General features: G+C 36.2%; 1 protein-coding gene across 1 annotated transcript in view; it reads right to left on the bottom strand.

The window, feature by feature from the left end:
• Positions 1-7,075: 7,075 nt before the first annotated feature.
• TMTC3 (transmembrane O-mannosyltransferase targeting cadherins 3) overlaps positions 7,076-12,106 on the bottom strand; it is a 1,052,995-nt gene continuing 1,047,964 nt past the window's right edge. Inside the window, exon 16 of the transcript XR_007374729.1 lies at positions 7,076-7,085. The gene's annotated coding sequence lies outside the window, so the exon portion shown is untranslated. The remainder of the gene's footprint in view (positions 7,086-12,106) is intronic.

Raw genomic sequence — 12,106 nt, 5'->3', positions numbered from 1 at the left:
AAGCTCTGCATGCACTCTGTAAAAGACGTGTAAGTGCTAGTGTATCATGGAGTCATCCCAGCTCTTATTTGGGGTGGGAAATATACATTTTACTAAGAAGCAAAATAATGTAAAAAAAAGAGGAAACAATCTTATATTGGTTCCCATGAGTCTTGAGGTTGGAGAGTGAGAGTGGGAGGAGAAAAAAATTAAGCCAGTAAAAATTCTTGGGAAGTAAGAAGCATCAGTGCTATGAATCACACTGCCAGTGGGAGTACTGGAAGTAGCTTTCCATCTGCTCAGCCCTAGTTAAAAAGCCCAAGTTCCATTCTTGAAAACACAATTTGTCAAAATTGAAATTAAGTTCAGAGTCACAATTTTCAAATTGTCATTGTTTTAAAAATAACAATAGTGGCAGAAGGGAGATTTTGCTAAAAAACAAAACAAAACATGTCTCATTTTGGTTCCCAAATATTTCTAAGTTTCTGTTAGTGTGAATTTGGTGAAACTGAATTGTCTATACATGATAAGACTACAATCAAACAACATTATTGGGACCAAAAACTGGTCAAAAAGTCCATCCTATCCCACTGCCATGTCTTCTGCATATGCTACTAAGAGTGCAAAAAACTGTGTTAAAGATTTTTTTAAGGGACTTAAGAAAATAAAATCTTCTTTTTTTTTTTTTTTAATGTTATTGTCAATATAGAATAGAACTTGGAAGCATAAAACCATTCTGAATATGTGCAGTGATGATTTTATGTCCAAAGGCCTAAATAAAATAAAACAAACAACATCACTTTGGAAGATGTTTATGGAGGGACCTATAGTCAATGCTGTAAGCCACTGAACATGGCAAAGCTCCATCCAAATAATGTTATCATTCTAAGGCTAAGTCTTATTTAATGTAGTATCAGCAAAAAATAAGCTTGAGATGTCTCTTCTCTTAAGTGTAGAAGACCTGCTTCTAATCAGTTCTCTGAGGAAACAGAGATATGATGAGATATTATAGTAAGTTTCAGGAAAAGGGAGTACCCAGACAGAAAAGGTTACAAAAGATGCTTGAGGATTTCCTGGACTAGAGGGATGAAGAGTCACATAAACCTATCCAGTCTCCCTGGAAGTTTTTTTCTTCATAATTCTGCTTCTTTTCCAAGCAACTAAACTCACATAGGCTTTTAAAATACTAGCAAATAGTCCAGCTTGTTGTCAATTTTCAGCACAATGAGAGTTGCAACAAAATTATTTTCCCAACAGTGTTTCAGTGGCTCAAATGGGAGATTCTCTACCTGCCTAGGGACTGAACCGCCCAGCTATTCATATTGCATCTTCTCACCCCCAACCCATGATGGCAAGCATGTAAATTGGTTGCTAAGTAAATTATAATAAACCAAAATACATCAAGTCTAATACTCAGGTTGTATTAGTGCCATTAAAATTCACTGGGGTCTATCACTTCATGCAAGACGTATCTTACCCATGTTATTTAAAAACCAGGGAGATTTTTCTTGGAATTGTTTCTGCCAAGTTTCTCTGCCGCCTTACCTAATTATCAAAGAGATGTCTTGCCTCTAGAGAGAAAGTAATTTAATATGTTTTTCTAGCTGCTCCAGTCGCTGAGTCATAATACAGGGTTTGTGAAATTACAGCCTTACTTTGACAGATAGGCAATAAGAAACACAGAGCTGCATGAATTATGATATATGTAGGAGAAATTCAAAGAGATGGATTTTGGAAGCATAAAGTCCTAATCTATGAAAGTATCTCTAGGATAGAAAAGAAGACTGAAAAATCCACTGGCAAACTAACAGCTTTGGCAGAACATTTCTTCTAAAGACATGCTCTGGCGTGAATTGTCTTTAAAACAAATAATCTCATATAATATGTTGAAATAAAGTAGCCAGAAAGTACTTTACATGCATTTCTCACATATTTCTAAATCATATTAAAAAAAAATGTCAATAACAATAATATGGTTAATTAAAATAGATATATCCAGAAATTACATATCTTCTATAATATACTGAAAAGAGATCTACCAGGGGAAGATTTTTTTCCTTTTAGCATTTAATCTTTTTAAAAAATGTCCATACTGATTAACTTGACAGTTACCTTGGCCATATAAGCATTTAATTTTTAATTAATTAGATATAAATATCTTCACTATTTATAAGTTATTTTATGGCTAAAATTAATTCACTCCGTGCTCATAATAAGAAGGATTCTTTATAAAATTAGTGTTATGTGATGGATCTCTGTTTACATTGACAAGAAAAATTTTAGAAATACTCTCTCTGTCTCTCTCTCCATTTCTTTCTCTCCTTCTCTCTTTTCCACTCTTTCCCACATTCTCCCTTAAGTTCCATGAAAAAATAAAAATTAAAAAAAGGTACCAAGTAAGATGAACAGTCTTGTAAGAAGTCAGAATAATGTGCCTTATGGAAGGAATTAGCAAAGCAATGAAACAGAAGGCACAACTGAAGAAAGCCATGTGACTGGCAAGCCTTCTAATACTGCACGTGTTCCTTGCAGTCAGCATTTCTTTTGAAAAGCTGTACCACCCTTGCTTGCTCTTTAGTGACAGATTAAGCACAGATGGCAATTCAGCAGTCTTGTCTGTGCATGCTGGCCCAGAGAACGTGACCTGCATCTGTTTTAAGCTACAGACTAGTGTGTTTGCTCAAGACAGCAGCAGGCATTGCTGAGTAATCCTTGGATTCACATGAGAGCCTCTTTTCTTGCCTCAGAGACTTTTCCAACATGGAAGAGCAGGTGCTCATAGGTGCTTGCCCTAGGATGAGAGATGCCTTTCTGGAACACTTCTGAAATTTCTGTTTTCATAGATTACGCTTCAAAGAAAGGTTAGTGGAATGCAATGCCACAACAATTTAATTCCTAATACACTAAGGCAGCAGGCCATGATCCAAATGTACATTTAAAATACAAATGAAAATATCTGACGCAAGACTGAGAGTATTTACTGTACAAATTTATAGCATTTCCTGCAGACCAATAATTTTTGTGACGTAAACATAGTTCTACGTACTACAAGCTTATAATCTGTATTCCTACCTCTAGAAAATGTCACAAAGATAGAATTTATTTTCAAGCTAAAACTCTGATTCTTTTAACTTACTGTATCTTTAAAGCAATATTTATAATGCCCTTGCGCTAGCTAGAAACAGACTAAAATCTATATACTCCCAAATGTACTCCTCCCTCATCTGTACTGATATTATTGCTCTTTGGCTTTGAAGTTAGGCTATTCCAGAATCTTAGATGTATTTTCAAAGAAGTCTGGGAGGTACACTATCCCATCCCAGCTTTGTTGTTGGACACAACTTTAGGGATAGATATTTCTCTAAAGGCTTTAGAGGTTTGTGTAGTGCACCCTGGGACCCTACTGTGATACATTTATGGACATGATCCCATACATACAGTCAATCCGAAATTCCTAAGTAGATGTAACAAGGAGAATCACAGAATCATAGACTCTCAGAATTGTTTGATTTGAAACTGACCTTTAAAGGCTACCCAGTACTCTCATGTCACTCTCACACTGCTGTTATTTTTGTTTGTTTGTTTGTTTGTTTTTTAAGCTACATGAAATATTAACCTTTTGTATAATGCCTTTTCTAGCACTGACGTTTCAAATAATTAAATGGTCAAGCTCGTTATTAATAAGGACTTCTACCTGCTTTTTTTTGAATAATCAGTTTCTTCATTCTTTGTCTTCTGCTAACTGTTGTACCAGAACAGAAGATCGTGTAATGCAAATTTGGGGATGTGGTAGCAGAAATGCTGAGGACTGTGTGATGGAAGTAAGGAGCAACTAAACATTGTTTGGAGACAGTGCTCATTTCTAGGTATTTCTTTATTCATATTGTGTATTTAAGCAAGAAGAAATTCCATAGCTCTCAGACAATTCAGTTAGCACAGCTTACTATTCAGTAGTTAATTTTAATAAGAATACGACATTTTCTTTTTCAAATCATAGTTCACAAAACTCTTCAAACTCGTGAATAAGATTAACTTGAATTTCAGTCTCAAGGGACTCATAATTTAACAGGTTTTTGCAGTCCTTCCAACTTCATAACATTTTTTCACTACTGCTTTACAAGAAGAACAGGATAAAGTCTTCACATTTTAAAGAAGTGAGAACAGAAGGACTTGGAGATAGAATATTAAATCATTTCTTTTTACAAAATTCCTGAAGCACATCCTCACACTTTAATGAAGGTCTCAGTAGACAATCCTTCTTAAAAAATGACAGAGCAGTTTTTGTCAATTGTCAGCACTCAAAACTGCACACAATTCCATGAAAAATCTTTTCTTCCTTTTTCTCCCCTCTAATTCCAAAGACTGCAGCTGAACCAGTTAAGATTTTTTTTTTTTTTTTTTTTTTTTTTTCTCCTGAAGTAAAACTCTGGAGCCTATACAACTGAATAAAATCTCTGACTCATTTTTTCCTTTGTTTGTGAAATATTTTTGAAAATAATTTAAAACTATATAAGTAAACAATTTGACATTTGTTTTCATACGTAGCTTGAAATTAAGCATAAAATTTAAAATCATATCAATAAATAACAATCTTACTTTAAACGAAGTACATGTAATAGCCTCTGAAAATTTCTTTATCATCCCTATCTTAATGATATGCAGGGGATTAAAAAAGTATCAAGCAATGCCTGCCTAATACATACTATTACTTAAAATAGATGGAGTATATGCATAGTTTCTTTTTTTTTTTGCAAATAAAGTATAAAAATTAAGACCTGTGACATATTTAAACTTTTTGCCTCTTCAGAGATGACCTAATTAAAGGTTAGCATTAACATGGTAAAGAATGGAAACTGTTGAGTTGATAGTGCTAATAATAATTATTTTCCTGCTAATTTAAAGCCTCCATTCCACTCCATGAATTCTAATTTACTTTTTCATTGCTTTAAAAAGAAACCTGTGTTATATGTTATGTGAAAAGTAACACCTTGCTCTAGCAAATGATTTGCACAAATGGTGTCATATACAATATCAATTTGGGCATCGGGGATATTTTTAGCTAATACAAACTGCCATATCCAATCACGTCACTAGAACTGTTGTTTTCACTTGACAACCTGGATTTCATTGAGATTTCTGCTTTCAAGTTATCAGCAACCAATGTCTCACTGAATACGCTGATTGGCTATTTGAGTTTTAACATAGACTGCTATAGCTCTAATTACCAAAAGAACTCAAAAAGCCCACAGAAGAACACAACACTGCCCAGAAATATTCCAATCTTGATTCCTTGATTCCTTTTTGTTTGTTTGTTTGTTTGCTTGTTTTTGTTTTGTTTTGTGAAGACAGATAAATTATGGTCCATGCCAAGCAGGAACAGGTGGCATTAACTTTACCAGCCTCAGAGCAGGGCAAGCCTGCCTGAGAGAAATGTTTTGAAACTGCTGGAAATGTGACATTTCCTTTTCTGCTTGTTATTTTCTTCTAATTCTTAACTGCTCACCAACCAGCATACAGCATATATCCATGTCAAGACATAAACTGTGGGAAATCTCTCCTCGCTACATGTTTTAGCTAGTCTTTGAAAACCCTGGATAGATGCCCAAGGATGTGTCTCTGTGACAGCTGCATCCAGGATCTGAAGCCCAGCATGTGCAGACCTGTTCTTCTGGCCTACTGGTGAAGTCCTCCACCATGCCTTCTGCTATCCATGGTGTTGCTGAGGCTCATGAAACGGTCCAGCTGCAACTGGTTTATGTTGAGCTAAGATCATTTGTCATTTCTGGAAGAGCTCTCACAACATGGGTTGTAGGGTCACTCAGACAGCAAGACACAGATGCATTTGTAATGTTTTGATTCTTACATCTCAGAGCTTCCTCTTCAGGACATAGAGCCTCAGTTTTGGGTACAAAGAAAACCCTGGGCACAACCCAGGGTTCAGGGCACAAATATCTCCTATATCTCCAAACTCTCTTTTGGTGTCTTGAAAGCATGACAGTAGGAAACAGAGGAACCATTTTAAAGGTCCTAGCTTCATTATTAAGCACCAAACTCTTATTTTCAGATCCCAGGGCTGATACTTAGGCTCCAAAGCCACCATTTTATCACCTTTTATCACACACTTTACCATGGCACCATTTCTATGGCAACTGGCAGGCAATCAGCAGTAACTGGTAATTGCAATGTGCATCAGCCTGGCAACGAGGCCAAATAAATCCCATCCTCTTCATTCAGCAGGCATGGAAAGAAATACAGGGAGGAGTTGCCATCCCTCACAGCTCTTTATTAGGATTATAAGTAGTACTGCTGCACAGTGTCAGGGCTGCTCTCATGTAGACATCCTGTAGGAGCCACGGAAACAGGCTCCCCAAGGCAGTGGTCATAGTACAAAGTTTGACAGAGTTCTAGAAGTGTTTGGACAATGCACTCAGCCATATGTTCTGGTTTTTGAGTGGTCCTCTGTGGATCCAGGAGTCAGACTCCATGATCCTTATGGGTCCCTTCTTGGGATATTCTGTGACTGTGATTGTATCTCATGGCTCTGATATAGCAGGAAGTAGTGCTTACAATCACAAAGCAAGAAACAAGATTCCAGGGCTATGCTGTAGCTGGTAGTTTGCTAGGTGTTGGGATCTTCATATTCAGACACAAATGTCAATAGCACTATCTCCAGATGCATCTCTGTATTGTATCCGTTTCCTAAGATGGGATTATGACTGTGCACAGGACTCTGTAGATGGAGCCTTCACTCTCTGGAATTAAAAAACCTGAAAGACAATTGCTTCCCTTAGTATTCAGCCTATGCTCAAATTCCCAGAGAGGTGCAAACAGAAAAAATAAATACACTTAAAGCTTCAGGAAAGAAAAAAAGAAACCAGGCAGGTAAGGTTGACAGATATCTAAAGCAAGCAAATTGAAACTGCAGCAAGTTTTAATTACTGCAGGAGATCTAAAATAGAGATTAATCTGTTGTCATTCCAACTAAACACAACTTGGGAAAGAAAGTATTGAACTTTTAAAACAATACAAAAAAGTCAAAAAAAAGAGACATCTGGGTAGAGCAACACTCAGTGTGAAAAATGTTATGAATTAAATTACTGAAATTACTGAATATAGCAAAAGGAACAATTACTTCAAAGTCATGTATACCTTAGGCATTTTCTAGCTCTCATTAGCTGAAGACTGTAGAAAAATCCGGATTATAGCTGTGATATCCTGACTTCACTGAAAATTTATATTTGGAAAATATCCAAAGAAAGATTTGGATGTTTTTCAAATCTTTCTCCAAATCTTTGGTCATTTCTTGCTATTCTGTTGACAGCACTAGTCCCTCTGTAGCTTTTGTTTTCATCAACAACATTCTTCTACAACATCTAAGCTTGCATATCAAGACTGGGTCTTAATCCTGCTACTTTTCTCTATATAGTATCTGAAAGATTGTGTACTCATCTTGTTGTGTCCAAATACATATCTTCAGTAACAGAGTAAAAGATTTAACTGAACTCTCTATAAATATGTTACTAGAGAAACATAAGCTGCATTGCTACTAATATATTAAAGAGTTCATAGAGTTATCCCCTGACCCCTTGAGGCCCCATCTTGAGTACCGTGTCTAGGCCTGGAGACCCCAGCAAAAGAAAGATGCAGAGCTCTTGGAACAGGTCCAGAGGAGGGCTGCTAAGATGATCGGGGGGCTGGAGCACTTCTCCTGTGAAGAAAGGTTGAGGTAACTGGGCTTGTTTAGCTTGGAGAATAGAAGGTCCCAGGAAGACCTCATTGTGGCCTTCCGATACTTGAAGGGAGCACACAAGCAGGAGGGGGAACAGCTGTTTATGAGGGTGGATAGTGATAGCACAAAGGGGAATAGTTTCAAACTGAGACAGGGGAGATTTAGGTTAGATAGTAGGAGTAAGTTTTTCACTCAGAGGGTGGTGACACACTGGAACAGGTTGCCTGGAGAGGTTGTGGACGCCCCATCCTTGAAGGCATTCAAGGCCAGGCTGGATGTGGCTCTGGGCAGCCTGGTCTGGTGATTGGAACCCTGAACATAGCAAGGGGGTTGAAACTTGATGATCAATGTGGTCCTTTTCAACCCAGGCCATTCTATGATTCTATGATCTTTAAGGTCCTTTTCAACTTAGACCATTCCATGGTATGAGCTTCTATGATATGGACCTTGAAGTGAATTGTTTTTTGTGCTAAACTGTCAGAATAGGCCCTGTGATTTAGCCCAAATCAGCTAGCACTGGTTTAAACTCTTCTGGGTGCTATTCAGGAGTTAGCAAAGACTAAATACCATTATTGTCAAGGAATTACAACGCTAGTCTGCTTAGAAAGTGAGAGTTTTGAAATACAGAAAGTGGTCCCACATACATTCAGCTATATCCAGATATATACTAATATACATAGTCTCTGTATAAGCCAAAGTCTGATATAGTCTGAAAGTCTCACATGTAACCAGTCTTTCCTTCAAGATTCAAGCTCCTTGCCACCCTCCCAAATTTTCATTTTGTTAAAAATAGTTAAAGTAGGCAAGTCAGATGTGACTCAAAATTATTAAATTCAAGCTGACATATATCAACATAGATTTCACAGAACCTTCTACATATCTCTCCTTAACTGAACAAAGTATTTTTGCACCACTGTCTCAAACAGAGACTCTTGAACTTCAAGGCTGATAAACTAAATAAAAAAGCATGACTAGAATTTAGCATGCAGACTAAGACACATAAGTTTTCTGCTTGCATGCTGACATTTAAACTCAGTATAATGGAAATCTCCCCAGTATAATGACAGCCTAAACACCTTGCTCAATATAGATTTGAAAGTCTACTTAAAGATTGCTCAATTGTAATAATCTACAAACTTAATCTCATTCAACCCCATATCTCTACAAATCCAAAACAAATTTGACTACTGATTTAGTTTTTCCTCCTTTGATATTTGGAAGATATAATCTTGTTTAAAGAATATGGCTGAATGAGTCCAGCTGAGAAGCCCCCAAGAAAGCGCAACCATGAATGAAAGCTCAAGTATAAACAAAGCTAAAAATAAAGATCCATCCTCTACTTTAACATGGCTATCAGTAAGGATTTTGTAATCTTCCCATGTCAAACACTAGTTAATTTAGTGCTTTATTTTGGCTTTTATTTCTGTTCGAAGGTATTCTGTCAACATTTTTGAGCATCTCAATCAATCTCAGTGATGTAAATCAAGCTGACACAAAAGCAATTGATTTTTGGTCTCATATTTAAAATACTTTCCTCCCTTTTCTTGTTACTCTAAAGTATTGATCCATGAGAGAAAAAGCTTTAAATGCATGCCTCAGAAAAGCAGTGAATACTAGTGGCTCATTAGTTCTATTATGCCTTCAGAGAGATTTGAAAGATCTTTATAGATAGTTCTTGTGATAGTGTGCCACAGCTTCTTTTTAATTCATTTGCCTACATTATAGTATAAAATATCAACTACCACTGCAGTTTGACCCAGTGCAGCTTGAATCATCGTGTAAATAAAACGACAGCAAGGACTGTGACTTGGACTGTACATATAAAATGACTGAAAAACATCTGCTTTTCTTTGGCAACATGCTTTCGAATCCTGGCAAAATACCAAATAGAGCACATGTCTGCTAAAAAGGCACAACAACAAAATGTCTGTAAAAGTGTTCATCCAAATAGCTCTTTTTGTGCAATAAGATTCACGTGAGGGGTTTAGCATGGTCATCAATAGGGGATAGCTGAAGAGATGACAAATGTCGACAGTACCTCGAAGTAATTGAATAGGTAAAGCCTCTACATGAAACTCTGATACTTGAGTTCACACCAATCAATTGAGATCTTAAACCGCAATAACAACACAATGTGTTTTCCTGACATTGTCCAAAAGTTAGAATAAGCATTCTTGGCCAACAGATTGGAAAGTTTTCAAGTATCGTTTTCCAAATAATAAGGCAATTACTTTCAGCTCTCAGATACAGCACTGCCTCTGTTAACTGTCTCACTGTAATAATGTCAGCATTCACTGCTCTACAGCTTTTCTTAGTTGTGAAACTCATCTACCATATACTCTATACTCAGACTACATATATATATATAGACAAATTGTGGCTTACTTCATGTCAGGAGACTGCAGAAGATCTGTGAAAGCTGAAAAATAATTACTGACTTTGGTTTATGCAAAAGAGGAACACCCTTAGTTCACCACATTCTGTGTTATTAGTGACAAGGAGGAAAGAAAAAAAGGTAACAATTTACCATTTTTTTTGCCAGTGCAAAATATGATGGAGGCCAACAATTCAACACACGTTCTATGAGATTTTGATAGTCTCCTCGCAGTCCTTAAAAACTAATGTATCCATGATCTCTTACATTCTTTGTCTGAGAGCCATCACTTCTGACCACATCCATTAACAGCACTTGAGAATGGTATTTAAATGCCACAAATGTCAATCAGCTTTCCTCAAAAGTTAATGGATTTGATTCTTGCTTTTTTGGAGGAAATGCTTACAATCATCTTGATATTTATCATGATTTGAAAGAGGAAATTAAGGCAAAGCAGAAGTTGTAGTTAGCTCTATACATACATTTATACTTCCCATGAATCAGAGAAGGCATTTTCAACTTACACACAGAGAAAAAAATGTGAATAAGCTAAAAAAAATTGAAACACATTTCCTTTAGGGACTTCACTCTTTTCAGACAGGTATCTACTGCCAGTGAATAGACAGAAATTCTTCAGCAACACTGAGAGAGCACTTTGACAGAGATTGACAGAGAGACTGTCTCTCACTTCAGAGGCATTACCCTTGCTGTTTAACCCATCTTCTTTTCTGGTGCACAAAAGGCATTGAAAACAATTGATATTTCTAGATGTTGGCAACAATTTTTTAAAGCGTTGTGTTGTAAAAATAATTTGATTTCTCTTAGTTTCCAGTGTGCTTGTCACCTCTGAAACCTCTTTCCATCTTTCACATTTTCAAATTCTAAATGTAAAGACCTCAAAAATGACTCATTCTAAAGATAACAACAAAAGAAAGAGGTTATGACATTTCCAAAATTTTCCTTTGTCCCATTTTAGCTGATCCTGAAATAGAAGTCTTCAGTGTCTGAGAGGACAATATGCAGTTTGACAGACCTTGAAGTTTTGCCTTTGTCTGATGAGGAGGATATACCTCCTTTTCTAAACCATTCCCAGATTAAATGAAAATGAGTAAACAACTCCACTTTGATGTCTGACAAATTTACTTTTGAATTGTAGTTTGTAGAAATATATCACACGCAGATGTGTACTTGGCCTTTTTATTCTCTCTAATTATAGCAGAAATAACAAAGGAAACTTTCAGTACAATTAGATAGTACATGGTTGTTTAAAACCAATCTCACTTGGCTGACTGTTCCTAATTTTTATGTGTTTTTTGTTCTAGTCTTTTTACTGATAACTATGAATTGTGTACAGTCGTACAGCTCAGTTACATATTCTGGACTTCTCTCTTAGAACTTGTGGTGTTTGTGCTGGAGCTATAAAACAGATTCTGTAGAGTTGAGAATTAATGTCATATTTCCATTAGCTGTTTTAAATGTCTCTAAAATTTCTCATTTCTGCATTACTTTCTGGTAGTATACTAAATGGGGTTACCATGGTAGTTGCGGCTGCTAGCTAATAAGATGATTATTTTTACCTTCCTTTGTAGTTAATTGGAATGGGTCATGTACCTGTAGACAATCAAAAAAGAAATCAAAAAGACCAAGTTAATCAGGTTTGAATTTAAAATGTCTGCAGGAAGATTCTTTCAAATATCAGAAGCTAGCTTTGAAGAAAGTGTCACATGAAATAAATAAAGCTCTTAGCAAAAGGAAAAAAATAGTTTTCTGTCTAAAACCTGGCATATAAGAGGAAAAACTTACAGGAAGGATATTTAAGGCTTTTATTCATAAAATTACATCTCCAGTTCACTGTGTTTTTTCCTACTTAATATATTCATCTGAAATAAATGAGACCAACAGGAAGCTTGCCAAGGCTTAGTTTTCACACCAAATGTTTTACATGTGAGAAGATTGTTTTTTAAAATAGCAGCCTTGACTGCAGAGTTCTTTGTTTTAACTAAATTTGGTGATTCTGAGACTTT

The sequence above is a fragment of the Lagopus muta genome, chromosome 1, assembly GCF_023343835.1.
Source record: "Lagopus muta isolate bLagMut1 chromosome 1, bLagMut1 primary, whole genome shotgun sequence".
NCBI classification, from domain to species: Eukaryota; Metazoa; Chordata; class Aves; order Galliformes; family Phasianidae; genus Lagopus; species Lagopus muta.
Note: the sequence above shows the minus strand (reverse complement) of the source record. Positions and strands in the feature narration are given on the sequence as shown.